At 31.0% G+C, this 14,686-nt stretch overlaps 2 long non-coding RNA genes across 2 annotated transcripts; one reads left to right on the top strand and one right to left on the bottom strand.

Annotated features, from left to right (window-relative positions):
* Positions 1–735: 735 nt before the first annotated feature.
* On the bottom strand, positions 736–4,405 carry LOC112016558 (uncharacterized). Its single transcript, XR_002883334.2, has 3 exons — positions 4,220–4,405; positions 3,318–3,371; positions 736–778 (listed from the first exon to the last, which is right to left on the bottom strand). It is a non-coding gene; the product is annotated as an uncharacterized LOC112016558 (long non-coding RNA).
* Positions 1,052–10,030, top strand: LOC136069560 (uncharacterized). Its single transcript, XR_010630775.1, has 3 exons — positions 1,052–1,362; positions 1,832–1,875; positions 9,433–10,030. It is a non-coding gene; the product is annotated as an uncharacterized LOC136069560 (long non-coding RNA).
* Positions 10,031–14,686: the final 4,656 nt, after the last annotated feature.

The raw sequence follows: 14,686 nt of genomic DNA, 5'->3' as shown, positions 1-14,686 counted from the left end.
TTTTTTCTTTTAAATGATACTAAAGTCTAAAATTATGAATAATTAGTTTTGAATTGAGGAAATGTTTTATGGTAAACTTTTATATTTATTATAATATATATATATATACACACACACACACACACATATATTTATTTAAAAATATAAAAAATAGCGGTAAACCCGAAACGGTACATCGGTATTGACCGGTATCCAAAATATACCGTACCGCTGGGCAAACCGGTACAGCCTCCGGTACGGTATTGACTCCCTTGAATCTTACACAAATAGCTTGGATATGCGTGAAGAACATATCTGAAAATCTGAATTTCGTAATTCTTGATAGATACAGCTTCTGTCTAGAGCTGTCGAGAATCACATATTAAATCTCGATAGATACATCTGTCGAGCTTTAATGAACATCATTTCTTCACTTGATTTTTGGATAGACTTGCATGACTTCAATACTAGACTTGAACTCTGGTTCCTTGAAGTACTAAACACGTCATAGATTTACCCAATTACAAGTAAAGTGCATTTTGTCAAAAGATTAGCCAATTCTATATGACATATGTTCTAACAAATTCTACATATGTCCTAACACAAATCATCCATACAATCTACAAAGTAAATAAAAAACTGTATTACTATTAAACTCATTGAATTAAGTTGTTCACAAAACAATTACATCAATATATATAGATGAAATGTCTTCCATACATTACAAAAACAAAAATGTGTTCAAGTAGTGCCACAAAAAAAAAAAAAAAAAAAAGTCTTCTTGTCACCAATCTTACATCTGCATAAATATAAAGAAAAATACATCAATACTATTAAGCAAAAACATTAATTATGTTAATAATATTGTAATAACCGAAAAAAAAAAGAAAAAAAAAAGGACTTTAAAAGGTGGGATATTTTGGTAATTGGATTTTGAACAAACCCTAATCACTTTTCCCCTTTCCCCTAAATAGTCATAACTCCCTTCTCCTCTTTTAGTTTTGCCGTTACTTTGCAGAGAGAGAGAGAGAGAGAGAGAGAGAGAGAGAGAGAGAGAGAGAGAGAGTCTCTCTCTCTCTCTCTCTCTCTCTCTCTCTCTCTCTCTCTCTCTCTCTCTCTCTGTTGTTACACTACATCTCTAAAGTCAGAACCCCCAAAGAGAAAATTGGACCATGCTGCCACAACTACATTCTCAACACAACAATTCTTTGCATTCAATTGCTTTGGTAACTCAAACTCAAAATTGGGTCTCCATCAACTCATGGAACAAGCTTTTCCTGGAGTTTCAACTCTTAGCCTTGCCCCCTTACCAACCCTTCGCTCTAGCTTCTTATTCAGAATTGACAAAGGTTGCATCGACAAACTTGGCTTGCCCAAGTCTAGGTAATCACCCTAGCCTTTTTCCATTCTAAGCCTTTCTTAATTAATACTATACACACCTAATTTTATTTATGCGTTTGAGGGGACAAATTCGGAGTATAACATGTATTTTTTTTTTTTTTTTTTATATATAGGATTTGATATATTGTGTTATTTTTGGATCAATTTGTTGGATCGAGAAGCCTATGGGTTCAAGCATGTATAGGGTTGGGAATGTTTCAAGTGAATTACTTGATAATAGAAGAGCTTGGGCTAAATGGATATAGATTACTATAGTGAAGGGATGAGGATTTGGACTAGTTGGACTCTAGGTTGCTTAGTGAAATCAGTTACTCTATTGAATATATTTTGAGTATTCCTTAAATTGAGGTTTCTAGAGAGGAATAAATTAAGTTTAGGAAAAATAGGCTTAAATTGGATTAAGTAGCTTTGTCTAAGTCTATGAATTAATTTGTGTATTGGATTGTAATAGGTTGAACTCCTAATTTTGGTGTCTTTTTGGTATGGCTTTTGGAGGTAAGTAACCTTTCTCCAAATTGGTTTTATTTTGCTTATATGACTGTAATTTAGCTACTGAATATTGATTTACAAATGTTACAATTTTATTTCAATTGTTTTAGCTAGATTGATTTAAAGTAAAGAATAAAGAATTGTCATAAATATATTTGATAATTGAATATATGATTTTATATGTGTATTTGAATGAGATATATTTTTGTTAGAACTATGATTTGATATATATGATTTGGAGAAATCTGACTTTGTTTTGACTCTTCATTGGTACCAAAACTAGTTCTATCTAGGGCATCACGAGCCTATCGTGTCTTTGGACCCAGCTAATGGGGATATACATTAGCATGAAAATAGTTCATCTAAATTTGATGCCAATCATGGGGGTATAGCGCATAGTCATAAAAGATTATTAAGAATATGAATTATGTTTGAGTATTTGAATTGTTTTGAGTCCTTGAAACTGCTTTTGTGTTTTTGAAACCTATTGTAAATTACAGCTTTTGATATATGGAAAACTGATTATTTTCTAATCCATCTATGATATATTTTTAATATTAAAATATTCAATCTATTTACAACTTATTATTTTACAAATCTATTTGCTTGATAGAACTTATTAGGACTTTAGTTACTTATTGAGTTGACAACTCACCCTATTTTCCCCTCCAGTTTCAGATTGTGAAGAATAACAAGTTTTTGGAGTTTTGTTGTTGTGTTGTGAGTAGGGAAAGAAACTTAGTGATTTTGGGATTTGATGGTCTTGTAATAGTTTTATATCTATTGGCCAATTGGCATTATCTACAGGAGGTTTGGATTTTGTTCCTTTTGAATTATTAAAGATCTATTCATAAAGAAATTGTTGAGGTATTTTGAATTTATTTGATGTAATTTTTTAGAATAAATTTTAGTTGCTAAGAAAGCCTTGCACACTTGTAGGGAACTTACTTAATAAGCGTGTGGCCGTTGTCATGTGCCTATCTTTGTAGTTGAATTCGGGGCATGACAAATATAAAACACATTTTTAGCAATATGTTAAAAGTAATAGCGCCCTTGCATATAAGTCACCACAACTGATAAGACAGATATATTTTCTAGTATTATGTAATGCATACTTACACCTAGCTCTCTAACCATAAGTCCTATTAGTGTGCCTAAGTTTGTACATGTTATATTGGACCTGAAAGTTACTCATCAAAAGTCACGTTGTAACATTTATTTCATTTACCTATAAAAAAAAAAAAAAAGACCCCATATATTAAATATACCCATGTTTTGAATTGGCTTAACTACCATATTGATACCTTAAAAGATTTCAGTCATGCTCCAACAATTTGATGCTCTAAAGGCATCCAAAAAACTTAAAGTCTAGGAAATATCATACTCTAGCACTATCATGCTAATCAATTTGAGAAAATTTCTGCGTAAACAACAAAGATGAGACTTACATTCTTCCCTTGTCTCTTTACTTGCACCACTACCTTTTTTACCAACTATCCGCCCTACAAGAACCCATGTTGGACCAAATCAGTAATTAAAGATTTTGAAAAAAGAATAAAACTTATTAAAATGGTTTAGCATATTTTTACAAACTCAAAGTAATTCACAGTTGTTATATCCAAAGCAAAGTAAATTGGCATATTCATGTGACCCTAAAGATTGAGTTTCACTAATTAGGCAAAAATAACCAACTTAAGAACTATTTTCCAATTCTTTTTTTGACTGTACTATTTTCCAACTCTAAAAGTGGATAATATCAATCACTAACCAAGATGTCTTTTAGCTAGTAGAGGAGAAGTTCACATCAGCCATGTCTCATAGAATAAAAATGGCTTCAATGAATTTCACACTTCCCAAATTTTTAAATGAGCCAAAACTATTATAAGTTTCAATTTGTGCATAAAAGAGACATAACTCATGACCATAAAAAGATTACATGCTAAAAGCTCATGGTTCCATTTAGCACTAAAAAACAGCAATCATATCCAAATACACACAAAAGAAATGCCAATATACTCAATCTTTAGAGATTCGGGCAACCAGCAAGTATGCTAGCTCATTGCACTTAACGACACAAATTTACAAGCACAGACTCATATATCAACATCCAGGAACATCAGTTGTACTCTCCACATAAGAAATTTTTATAAAATTTTTTTTTACACTAAACCCATCAAATATTTGAAATAGAAATCTCAAATTCCAGTCTAATCAAGTCCAAAAACACAACTAGAAACATACTAACACAATGAAAATTAGTACCCAAAAAGGAAAAAAAAGAAATTCAAATTCAAATTCATACACATAAACACATGGTGGGAAAAACATGAGCATAATTAGTATAGTGTACCTTAAACAAGAAAGGAAGATCACGACCCCCGTTTTGTAAAACCTTATCATAGTAGGATTCTCTCAATGTAGGGCAAATCCCACCTCAACTAAGAATAAAGCATTAATGATCCTTCAACGGCTACTCCATCTAAATCAATGGGTTCATATTTGGGCAAAGTTTGGGGAAAATGGCTCAGATGCAGTAATCGATGAATTTACCCCCCCCCCCCCCCGGGGGGGGGGGGAAGAGAGAGAGAGAGAGCTTACCGGTCCAAAATAGAGAGAGTGATAGGCGTGAGGTTGAGGTGAGAGAAACCGATTGGGAATTTAGGGTTAATGTAATCTTTTTACTCAAAAAAATAATAAAGGAAAAAAAATTCAGTACTTTGGCGTCCAAAATTGTAATGGGAGCTTTTATTTTTTTTACCAATAGTGACGAAAAATTATTTCCTCACCAATGAAACCTAAATCTTACATATTGGTTGACGAGATTAGTATTTCATCACCTCGGGTATGTTTTTGGTCATGAAAACCTTTTGTCATCATAGATCTCACTTTTGGAGACGAAGTATTCCGTTACCATAGACAATAGTACATCTCATGCCCTTTCCATGAGCTGTAGTGACGAAAAACCTATTTCGTCATCAATATGAACATCTTTAGTGACGAAATATTGATTTCGTCACCATAGTCCATGTTTGTTGTAGTGTTAACCATAAACGTAACCATTGCAATCATTTAATTATTGTAACAAAATCCAAGCAAATAAATTTATTGTGTTTTATTTAATTATTTTTTTCTTACCACTGAAAAATAAAATGATTATAGATTTTGTTTTCTGTGTTAATCATTATCATGCTGATTGTTTAGTACTAACAATAGATTTGTTTGTTTATTTTTTTTATTTAAAAATAATTGGGTCTTGCTCTATGATTTCTTTTTAAGTTCATTTGCTATTTTCATCTTAAAATAAAATAATTGAATATTTGTTTGTTTATTGTGTTAATCACTATCATGTTGATTGTTTAGTATTAATAGTAGATTTGTTTTTTTGTTTATGTTTTTAAATTGATTGGGTCTTGCTCTTGCATATATATATATATATATTTGTCATTCTAAAATAAAATAATTGAAGATCCATTTGTTTTTGGTGTTAATCACTATAATGTTGACCATTTAGTACTAATAGTAGTTTTTTTTTTTTTTTTTTTGGTTGATTTTAAAATTATTTGTTGTACTTTATGATTTCTTATCAAGTTTATTTGTTTTTGTCATTTATCAAATTTGTGTTGACATCTACTCCTTGTAAAGTTTGTTTGATATTTGATTTGTGGACTTCTATAGCAATTGATGGCTATATGTGTGTTATAGCACATTTTATTGATACTAATTAGGCCTTACAAAAAAGGGTGTTGAACTTTTGCTATACGACATAATGATGTATATTTATTTGAAAAGATCTATGAATTGCTATCTATGTGGGGAATTGAGAATAGGATATTTTGTGTGATATTGGACAAAGCTTTTTCCAATGATGTTTCTGTTGACATGCTAAGAACTTAGTTGATAAATAAGAAAGCACTTATTTGTAATGGTGAATTTTTTTCATCTTCATTGTTGTGCTTATATTCTCAATTTGGTTGTACAAGATGGTTTGAAAGAAATTGATGTTGTTGTCCAAAACATTATTGAAAGCATTAAGTATGTTTGAGGCTCACAAGGGATGAATTTTTTTATTTTTTTTATTTTTTATTTTTTATGAATCTGTTAAACAAATGGATTTGGATGGTAAGAAAGGTTTAAGTCAAGATGTGCCTACTAGATGGAATTCTACCCTTCTAATGCTTTAAAGTGTCCTCTCTTATCGACATGTTCTTAAACACCTAGAGTTAACTAGGTGATGAATGGGAAAAGGTAGAAAAAATTAAAAATTTCTTGGCCAGTTTTTTATGATTCTACATTGGTTTTTTTTTTGGCACAAAATATCCAACAGTCAACTTATATTTTCCACAAATTTTCATTGTTTATTTTACTTTGAAGAAAGAAAGTGATAGTGAGGATGAGTATATGAGAAAAATTGGTAGAGCAAATGCTTGTGAAATTTGAGAAGTATTGGATAGAATTTATGTTGAGTTGTCCATAGCAGTGGTCTTGGACCCTAGGTATAAGTTTCTTTTCATAGATTGGTGCTATTGGAAGCTTTATGGGTATGCTAGTTCACTCCAATATTTGAAGGTACGTGAAAAATTATTTTCCATGTTTGGGGAATATGTGAGTAATGTTCTTGCACCTTAAACATCTTCTGGAAGGCTTGGTCAAGCTACTCAAGAAATTGAAGAACAATATGCTAATGGGGGATCTTTGATTAAGATGCAAGTATGTTATTTATTTATTTTTATATCATGCTATTTATATTCAACTTAGATTAACATTTGTTATGTTATTTTTATATGTAGGAATTTGATTCTTTTCACGGAATGGATATGGGTAAGCAAGCACAAAAAACTCAATTGGAGCTCTACTTGAATGAACCAAGAGTAGAAAAGAATGCAAAACTAGACATACTTTCTTTTTAGGAAGGAAATGAATTTTAGTATCCAAAACTTGTTGCTATGGTTCATGATGTTTTGAGCAATCCTGTTTCCGTTGTTGCTTCAAAATCCACCTTTAGTGTTGGGAGATGAGTCATTGATAAATTTAGAAGTGCACTTAAACCTAATGTTGAGGCTTTGGTTTTTAGCAAAGATTGGTTATATGCAGATACAGGTAACATATTTTTTATTTACATGTTGGCATAAGTTTGATATTTTATAGATGTTATTATTTGGCAAACGTATTAGACATTACAAGTTCATTACCAATAATAAATTAAAAAGGTGGCTTTAAGTTTATGGCCCACTTGTGTCCTTACCCATCTAATCTCAATAGTTTAAAAAATATTTCTTATTGTACATAACTGGATAACATGATAAGTAAAATGGATGAAAAATATATCATTGGCTTATATCTGTTAGTATCAGAATAGGCTTTGGATCTTCTTATCATTGGTTGAAGGAAATGAGAGCATCATTATGCATGGGTGTTACTATTTTCTCTGCTTTGTATTGATAATTCATTCAACTATATGTTGCAAATGACTACTATTTATTTAATTAATTCATTTGCTTCATTTGCTTGATTACTTACAATTTCTAAATTTCTTATTTATAATGCTTTAATAAGTCTTTAACGTTTCATTAAATTTTTTGATAGAGAACTTGCACAATCACAATTGGAAGAGCTCACTCAAGATATGATGAACATGAATATCAATAAGGATGAGTACAAGGGAGACACATCTTCATTGGAACCCCCAATCTCTTCTAATCCAATCTCTTAATATGTGATGTCTTTTAGTTTGTGATATGGCACTTGGATGGTTGGACTTAGATTTTGCCATCATGGATATTTTGATGTGTCATTCATTTTGGCTTTTTAATCTCTTAATTTGTGATGTTTTTTAGTTTCTTGATATGTCACTTGGATGCTATTTAATAATTTTGATTTTGATTTATTTTATTTTTAAATTATGAAACTTTGATATATTATTGAATTTGATAGTATGAATGTAGGAACCCTTTGAACTAGTAATTTGATTTTGAAGGAAGGAAAGGATTATTTGCTTTTGTTATTATTACTAGATTAATGGTTGTAAGTTGTAATTGAGTGTTTATTACTTGATTTATGGTTATATTATAATTTTAGATATATGAGAATTGATAAAAGGTTATTTGTGTTGATCCATATAACATAATTCTTACAACTCAACTCAACATGCAAACACAAATTGCCACTCCTACTACAAATCATTGTGGCACTGTGCACACAGTACAACACAGAAATCAACTTACTTTATTAAAACCCAACAACTAACCAATTAATTTTAAAGTTGAAAATAGTCTCAAATTTAGCCAATTAATTCTAAGCACCCATTTGCAACATCCAAAAGAATATAAAAAGTGAGTACATGAACTATGAAAGAAACCCCTGAAAAAATTCTCAAACACCACGAAAATATTAAAAAAAAAAAAAAAAAAAAAAAAAAAAAAAAAAAAAACAAGCATTGGCATGTGATCCATAACTATAGAAGCTAAGCAACATAAAATCAAAAGATTGAAATAAAACTCACTTACATATTTAGCTTAAGTACATGAACTATGAAAGAAACCCATGAAAAAAAAATTAAAAAAAACTTACCACCAAAGAGCTAGGCGAGATTTGAGAATAGAACTGAGAAGCCTAAGGTAGAGAAAAACAAAAAGATTTGGGAATAGGTCAGATTTGGGAATAAGAGGTGCATAGGCAAAGACATATGGAAATAGGTTAGGGAATGAGGAGGCTGAATGGCTAGTTGTGCGTAATGTGTGTTCATGTGTGTGTGTGTGTTTTTGGATCAAATTTGGGTAATACCCAAACCATTCCTAATCATTTCTGGTTTCTGGTATTGCCTTGCCCAATTATATTTACCCAAGATATATCGGATAATACCCAACAATTTCAGGTACAGTAGGGTTGAAATGTGATGGATTGTTTGAGCCTTGAATAAGTTTCTTCTAATGTAGTTTGCTTATGTTAAATTTATGGTTCAAGATGAGTAATCGCTAACACTTTTTAATCTCCACTACTTTTAGGAGTGTGGGGAGCTTGTCTACGTGTCAAAAGACTTCTTGGTTAGCATTTCATTTTAGATTTCTACCATCTTAATTTCAATTAGTAAATATCCAAATTGTATTTGTATAATAACACTTAGGCTTCGTTTGGTTGGAGTGATCGTATGGAGGATGGAAAATGAATGAGAGAAAAGCAGTAAAAAATGGTGTTTGTGTTTGTTTAGTTGAAAATGGAAAAGATGAGAGATTTTGGTGGGGCCCACAAGTTTTCTCTCCTACCCCACCAAACCACAAATTCCTTAAATTGAAGAGAAAATAGGAGAGAAAAGTGAGCAAAAATTTTTGGACAAAATTGGCTGCATTTCATTTTTTACCTTTTTGCTTAACTAGGCTTACATGCATGTGTTGCAGCATCTTTTTTTTTTTTTTTGGGGTTTAATTGGAAGACATTATTTTTTTAGCATGATACATGTTCACCATACACTGCCATTTTTTTGTGAATGTTTTNTATCAAGTTTATTTGTTTTTGTCATTTTGGAATTACTAATATTTTTATCAACAATTTATTTTCTAATTGGTCTAGATGGAAAGTGATGAGATGAAGCTTATTGACACTAAGTATGAAGTAGAAGACATAGACTTAGAAGATGAACTGGCTGAACTTCCTCCGCCAAAGAAGCGTAAGTCTAAGCCTAATAGTAGGACAAAGAACAAAAACTACAAAAAGGAGGACTTCAAGTGTTTGGCATTTCTTTCATATGCTTCCTACAAAAGGTGGAGAAAGTCTACTTGCAAATGAAAGAAGTGTGGAAGGAATATATTGTTGCTGGAGCATATGATACAGGAAATTTAAATCGCCATTTGGAGTTATGTCCTAGAAAAGGCACAAGGGATGTTGGCCAGCTTATATTTGGCCAAAATACAATGTCTATAAGTTAACCTAAATTTGATCCTACAAAATTTAGGGGGTTGTTATGTGCTGCAATTACAATGCATGAATTACCTTTTTGGTTTATTGAGTATACTGGTATAAGGGCAATATTTTCATACTTGTGTGTTGATGTCCTAAATATCTCTAGAAATACTGCTAAGAATGAATGGTTAAGATGTATAAGAGGGAAAAAGAGAGGATCAAATTTGTGTTGACATCTACTCCTTGTAAAGTTTGTTTGATATTTGATTTGTGGACTTCTATAGCAATTGATGGCTATATGTGTGTTATAGCACATTTTATTGATACTAATTAGGCCTTACAAAAAAGGGTGTTGAACTTTTGCTATACGACATAATGATGTATATTTATTTGAAAAGATCTATGAATTGCTATCTATGTGGGGAATTGAGAATAGGATATTTTGTGTGATATTGGACAAAGCTTTTTCCAATGATGTTTCTGTTGACATGCTAAGAACTTAGTTGATAAATAAGAAAGCACTTATTTGTAATGGTGAATTTTTTTCATCTTCATTGTTGTGCTTATATTCTCAATTTGGTTGTACAAGATGGTTTGAAAGAAATTGATGTTGTTGTCCAAAACATTATTGAAAGCATTAAGTATGTTTGAGGCTCACAAGGGATGAATTTTTTTATTTTTTTTATTTTTTATTTTTTATGAATCTGTTAAACAAATGGATTTGGATGGTAAGAAAGGTTTAAGTCAAGATGTGCCTACTAGATGGAATTCTACCCTTCTAATGCTTTAAAGTGTCCTCTCTTATCGACATGTTCTTAAACACCTAGAGTTAACTAGGTGATGAATGGGAAAAGGTAGAAAAAATTAAAAATTTCTTGGCCAGTTTTTTATGATTCTACATTGGTTTTTTTTTTGGCACAAAATATCCAACAGTCAACTTATATTTTCCACAAATTTTCATTGTTTATTTTACTTTGAAGAAAGAAAGTGATAGTGAGGATGAGTATATGAGAAAAATTGGTAGAGCAAATGCTTGTGAAATTTGAGAAGTATTGGATAGAATTTATGTTGAGTTGTCCATAGCAGTGGTCTTGGACCCTAGGTATAAGTTTCTTTTCATAGATTGGTGCTATTGGAAGCTTTATGGGTATGCTAGTTCACTCCAATATTTGAAGGTACGTGAAAAATTATTTTCCATGTTTGGGGAATATGTGAGTAATGTTCTTGCACCTTAAACATCTTCTGGAAGGCTTGGTCAAGCTACTCAAGAAATTGAAGAACAATATGCTAATGGGGGATCTTTGATTAAGATGCAAGTATGTTATTTATTTATTTTTATATCATGCTATTTATATTCAACTTAGATTAACATTTGTTATGTTATTTTTATATGTAGGAATTTGATTCTTTTCACGGAATGGATATGGGTAAGCAAGCACAAAAAACTCAATTGGAGCTCTACTTGAATGAACCAAGAGTAGAAAAGAATGCAAAACTAGACATACTTTCTTTTTAGGAAGGAAATGAATTTTAGTATCCAAAACTTGTTGCTATGGTTCATGATGTTTTGAGCAATCCTGTTTCCGTTGTTGCTTCAAAATCCACCTTTAGTGTTGGGAGATGAGTCATTGATAAATTTAGAAGTGCACTTAAACCTAATGTTGAGGCTTTGGTTTTTAGCAAAGATTGGTTATATGCAGATACAGGTAACATATTTTTTATTTACATGTTGGCATAAGTTTGATATTTTATAGATGTTATTATTTGGCAAACGTATTAGACATTACAAGTTCATTACCAATAATAAATTAAAAAGGTGGCTTTAAGTTTATGGCCCACTTGTGTCCTTACCCATCTAATCTCAATAGTTTAAAAAATATTTCTTATTGTACATAACTGGATAACATGATAAGTAAAATGGATGAAAAATATATCATTGGCTTATATCTGTTAGTATCAGAATAGGCTTTGGATCTTCTTATCATTGGTTGAAGGAAATGAGAGCATCATTATGCATGGGTGTTACTATTTTCTCTGCTTTGTATTGATAATTCATTCAACTATATGTTGCAAATGACTACTATTTATTTAATTAATTCATTTGCTTCATTTGCTTGATTACTTACAATTTCTAAATTTCTTATTTATAATGCTTTAATAAGTCTTTAACGTTTCATTAAATTTTTTGATAGAGAACTTGCACAATCACAATTGGAAGAGCTCACTCAAGATATGATGAACATGAATATCAATAAGGATGAGTACAAGGGAGACACATCTTCATTGGAACCCCAATCTCTTCTAATCCAATCTCTTAATATGTGATGTCTTTTAGTTTGTGATATGGCACTTGGATGGTTGGACTTAGATTTTGCCATCATGGATATTTTGATGTGTCATTCATTTTGGCTTTTTAATCTCTTAATTTGTGATGTTTTTTAGTTTCTTGATATGTCACTTGGATGCTATTTAATAATTTTGATTTTGATTTATTTTATTTTTAAATTATGAAACTTTGATATATTATTGAATTTGATAGTATGAATGTAGGAACCCTTTGAACTAGTAATTTGATTTTGAAGGAAGGAAAGGATTATTTGCTTTTGTTATTATTACTAGATTAATGGTTGTAAGTTGTAATTGAGTGTTTATTACTTGATTTATGGTTATATTATAATTTTAGATATATGAGAATTGATAAAAGGTTATTTGTGTTGATCCATATAACATAATTCTTACAACTCAACTCAACATGCAAACACAAATTGCCACTCCTACTACAAATCATTGTGGCACTGTGCACACAGTACAACACAGAAATCAACTTACTTTATTAAAACCCAACAACTAACCAATTAATTTTAAAGTTGAAAATAGTCTCAAATTTAGCCAATTAATTCTAAGCACCCATTTGCAACATCCAAAAGAATATAAAAAGTGAGTACATGAACTATGAAAGAAACCCCTGAAAAAATTCTCAAACACCACGAAAATATTAAAAAAAAAAAAAAAAAAAAAAAAAAAAAAAAAAAAAAAAAACAAGCATTGGCATGTGATCCATAACTATAGAAGCTAAGCAACATAAAATCAAAAGATTGAAATAAAACTCACTTACATATTTAGCTTAAGTACATGAACTATGAAAGAAACCCATGAAAAAAAAATTAAAAAAAACTTACCACCAAAGAGCTAGGCGAGATTTGAGAATAGAACTGAGAAGCCTAAGGTAGAGAAAAACAAAAAGATTTGGGAATAGGTCAGATTTGGGAATAAGAGGTGCATAGGCAAAGACATATGGAAATAGGTTAGGGAATGAGGAGGCTGAATGGCTAGTTGTGCGTAATGTGTGTTCATGTGTGTGTGTGTGTTTTTGGATCAAATTTGGGTAATACCCAAACCATTCCTAATCATTTCTGGTTTCTGGTATTGCCTTGCCCAATTATATTTACCCAAGATATATCGGATAATACCCAACAATTTCAGGTACAGTAGGGTTGAAATGTGATGGATTGTTTGAGCCTTGAATAAGTTTCTTCTAATGTAGTTTGCTTATGTTAAATTTATGGTTCAAGATGAGTAATCGCTAACACTTTTTTCTTTTTTTAATTTCTTATTTTTTACTGGGCATAAATTTTCTTTTTTTTTAATAAACTTGGGTGAATTTTTTTTTTTTTTTTGGTTGGTTGTTTGCCTTTTATTTTTTAAACTAGGCATCATTTTTAATAAGGATATATGAGTAAAATTATACAAACTCTATTTTCTATCATCTCATTTCTCTTAATCAAACAAAAAAAGTTTTTTATCCCTGCACTTTTTTACTCTTCCAACCAAACACAAACAGGAGAACTGAATTCTCTACAAGCCTACCACTTTTTCATCTTCTCTCCATTTTCTATCTTCCAAACCAAACGGGCCTTAATCTTAGAAATGAGTTCCCAAAGGGAAAAAAAAAAAAAAAAAAGGCCCATAGACCAACACAAATAGCACCCCTGAGTCCAAAGTAACATGTAAGAATTTACAGCACACTAATAGGACTCATGGTTAGAGAGTTAGATGCAATCATGTATTACATAATATTTGAAAATATATATTTGCTTTCTACAACTTAGCTTTGAGGAGCTACAACACAAAAGAAATTACGGGACACCAATAGGACTCCTGGTTAAAGATTTAGATGTAATTGTGCATTACATAATAGTTAAAAATATATCTTTGGTCTTTACAACTTAGCTTTTAGGAACTGTAGTTACTTAAATGCAATGATGTTATTAGTTTTTACATGCGGTTAAAAATGATTATTCTATTATTAATATAATTAATGTTTGATCTATGATCTTAATGTAATTTTCTTTATATTTTTGCAAATATGAGATTGGTGACTTAAAGATATTCTTTTTTGCACTACTTGATTTTTTTTTTTTTTTTTTTGAATTGTTATATGACAACTTTGTTCTTTTGTTGTTGGGAACATCTTACTTGAATGGATGGTTTTGTTAGGGAGATAAACACCTCAAGGCGCTTCTTTGAATGATTAATATAACATATTGAGACACACTTTAATCCAAAAAGCTTTAAGCCCAAAAAAAGGCCTAAGCCCAATGAGTATTATATTATATTAATCACTCATTCTTCGCATTATTATTCAATTTGGGACTTCATTTACATGTGTATACCAATAATCTCCCCCTCACGTGTGAGTTTTTATCTCTCTATGGGTTTCTAGATCTTTCCATGGGTCATGAACGAGTCCTACTTGCTCCCCTTTGCCTAATGGGCTTTTCTCTTCACTAGTGCATCATCCATGGTCCTCCACGTGTCAACCCCACATGTCTTTTATCCTTCATGGGAACCTCGCATCTCAGTGTTGTCTAGCACCATTGGCAATAATACTTTTTTGTTGGGCATTTTCCAAGATCATTTGTGT

This window comes from Quercus suber, unplaced genomic scaffold (assembly GCF_002906115.3).
Source record: "Quercus suber isolate HL8 unplaced genomic scaffold, Cork oak 2.0 scaffold_177, whole genome shotgun sequence".
In the NCBI taxonomy this organism is placed as follows: Eukaryota; Viridiplantae; Streptophyta; class Magnoliopsida; order Fagales; family Fagaceae; genus Quercus; species Quercus suber.
Note: the sequence above shows the minus strand (reverse complement) of the source record. Positions and strands in the feature narration are given on the sequence as shown.